General features: G+C 38.4%; 1 long non-coding RNA gene across 1 annotated transcript in view; it reads right to left on the minus strand.

Moving 5' to 3' along the window:
• Positions 1–1,222: 1,222 nt before the first annotated feature.
• The window catches only part of LOC129408325 (uncharacterized), a 2,146-nt gene continuing 360 nt past the window's right edge, over positions 1,223–3,008 (minus strand). Inside the window, exons 1-3 of the long non-coding RNA XR_008631883.1 lie at positions 2,803–3,008; positions 2,522–2,581; positions 1,223–1,409 (exon numbers count right to left, since the gene is read on the minus strand). The exon at positions 2,803–3,008 is cut by the window's right edge and continues 360 nt beyond it. This is a non-coding gene — a long non-coding RNA (uncharacterized LOC129408325). The remainder of the gene's footprint in view (positions 1,410–2,521; positions 2,582–2,802) is intronic.

The following is a 3,008-nucleotide window of genomic DNA, read 5'->3' on the forward strand; positions in this document are numbered from 1 at the left end:
TAGCTACTGGAACACACCAAAGATGCTCCAGTGTGAACGAGGCATGTCCTGAATCATACACGCCAACACAGGGAAAAAACAAAACTCCTCAACTGGACGGAGACATCGCAATGGCACGCAACACTGCAGTTTATCTCGGGTCGGGTGGGTCAGAAAAAAAGCTGACTATAAGGTACACTTTATTGTCCCCATGGAAAAAGTTCTCCTCTGCATTTGACCCATCCATAAAAAAGGTTTATGAGTTTAAAATGCCTTAAAGTGCTGTTGCAGTTCCAGCAAAGACCTTTCTTCATGGTTGTATTAAAATAAAGCACAAATGAAAATGTAACTTGAATAGGAACAGAGCTTCAGACAGAGCAGTGCTTCCAGTTAGCAACACATGCCCAGAGAATGTTGATGTCATCAGCTGCAAAGTAGTAATATTTATGGCATTTTATAGTATTTGATTATTTCTTTTGATGATTAAATGTGGTTATTTTGTATTGGGGTTAACACTGTCCTCTGGTGGTGTTTTACATTCTCCTTTTGCATCGTGTCCCTGATGACGACCAGTAGGATGTAATGTGCTGGAGCTTAGGTCCAACACAGCTCAGATCTCAGAAGCTCAAGTGCCACAGGGGGGCGCCAGTCACAAAAACTTCACCCACATTGCCTAGTATGAAAGTGATGTGTGTTTGAGTGTTGGTGGTGGTGGGAGTGGCTGATGATGCAGATTGGCAGCCTTCCTTCCCTCAGTCTTCCCCAGGGCAGCTGTGGCTATTAGTAGTTTAGCTCCACCGAGTGTGGAGTGTATGAATAGTGCTCTGTAAAGCGTCTTTGTCACATGTGTGTGTGAAAAGTGCTTCATAAATAAGAATTTACTTACTAAAACTTACTTGCCTTCCTTTGTGCTCTCAGACTCAGATGAGGAACCCGGAACAGGTGGAGAACTTTCAGAGCTCAGTCCTGAACAGAGAAATAACCCCACTTACAAAGGTTTGAACACCCTTTCATTTTATTAAGAATAATAATAATTAATTTTATTATTATTATTTCCATTATATCAGTAGCAATGTTGTATAGTCTATTTGATGTCTTTCATATGTGTATAAAGTAGTAAACATAAATAATAAAAATAGGAATGAGAAGGTGTGTCCAAACTCTTGACTGATAGTGTATGTACCTCTAGGTTTTGGTTCATGTAAATTGTGTGTAAAATTAAACAGCTGAGCTCTCGCCTTCTCTGGATGAAGGCTGCAAAGAAACAACTTTTGAGTTCTCTGCCATCTGTAATCTTCTTGTTGAGTGATGTTTGGTCCTTCCTGAGCTCTGTCGTTATGGTGTACTTGTTATACCGTTCCCACGTCTAATAGTCTACTGGTCTAGAACTGGTCTAGACAAGTTTTGCAGTTCCTAAAAAAGGAAGCGGTCTGTGGATGAAGCAAAAGAAAATGGGAACAAAAAAATACACAGAATAGATCAAAATATTTATCATCAAGTTTGTACTTTTTGGGCTGTTTTTTATGTTTTTACTGGCTTTACACCAGCTTTTAACCAGTCGATTTTCTATAGTTTTATCTGTGTTGTTTGTTGTTGTTTTCTTGTGTTTTCTTGTGTTTTACTCATGTTTTACTTGTGTTTTCTCACATTCCATTTGTTTCTATATGGCTGCTTGGGGCAGCACTGTCTGTTTTTAAATGTTTTTAAATGTGCTATACAAATAAACCTTTGACCTTGACCTTGAATGGTAGTGCAATTATTTGCATCACGCTATAATAACCATGGTGGAATACTGCATGTATGTCTATGGAGGAATGTTCAGCAGTCATCATGGTGACACAATATAAACATGAGCAAACACAGAAGATTTAAGATGAAATGTTAACACACAAAACACATTTTCAGGAGCCTGTGATCAATGTGACTCAACTCAAGTGTTCATGGATCTGTTTAGGTGTTTCATTTTCAAACAAAACAGTGACATAGACTCACTTTATCAATTATTATTTTTAACTGGGTTTACTTTAAATTGTGTGTAATATAAAGAGCTGGGCTCTCACATTCTCTGGCTTAAGACTGCAAAGACTTCCCTGCTGTTGATGCTGGGTCCCTCCCATAGACTGTATACACATATACATACACATGTATATATGTATCCATATGTAAACATATGGATACATGTGTATATGTATATGTAACTGGCGTGCTTGAACCGACCAATTAGCCATCGTCTGTGTTGTGTTGTGTAGATGAAGTGAGCCGCACACAGGGGTTTGCCATTCAACAGAACATTTACTCCCTCTGCTCTCCTCAGAGCAACTCACTTTTAATAACAATACTACTAATTACAATAACTCATTTTTACAGTGTAATCGTATAGTTTAATTTTTTTTTTTTTTTTACAAGTGAATCCCCCAATCATGGCTATTTAATATTTTTAAAAGAACAGTAAATCATGTGCAAATGGTACACGTTATACAAATGACAATATATGGAAAAGAAATAACATTTGGTATTGGTGTACAATACGATACTCACATACCTGTGTGAAACACAAAAATGATGAAAATACAGCCTCCAAATGTGACAGCTCCACACACATCTGCAGACAAATAAAGAGTGGCACAGACACATGACACCGCGCTTGCTAGCTCAAACTTACATTCTAACAGTACATTTTCTAAGTGCTGTATTTGAATAAAACATTTCACACGTGTTTTACCAACAGGAACAATAACAAAGGCCCTATAAATCACAATCAATGTCTGAACAAAGTTCAACAAAATGTTACATATAAATGAAGAGAGCAAATGTGCTGCTTACCTCCCTCTGCTGCTCAGAACAGCTGAGGGGAACGACCATGGATCTATTAAAATAACTGGATACAGTGTTGCTGCTTGTAGCTGCCTCGAGTTGACGTAGTGTCACTCAGTGGTACTACAGTCGAAAAAATCCCATGGGCCGAGAGAAGATTTTTCTCATAGAGCGCAATGTAATCACAACCTGCTCGTGTTCGGCTGACAGGGCAC

The sequence above is a fragment of the Boleophthalmus pectinirostris genome, unplaced genomic scaffold (genome assembly GCF_026225935.1).
Source record: "Boleophthalmus pectinirostris isolate CB_2022bp ecotype Guang Dong unplaced genomic scaffold, ASM2622593v1 HiC_scaffold_16, whole genome shotgun sequence".
In the NCBI taxonomy this organism is placed as follows: Eukaryota; Metazoa; Chordata; class Actinopteri; order Gobiiformes; family Gobiidae; genus Boleophthalmus; species Boleophthalmus pectinirostris.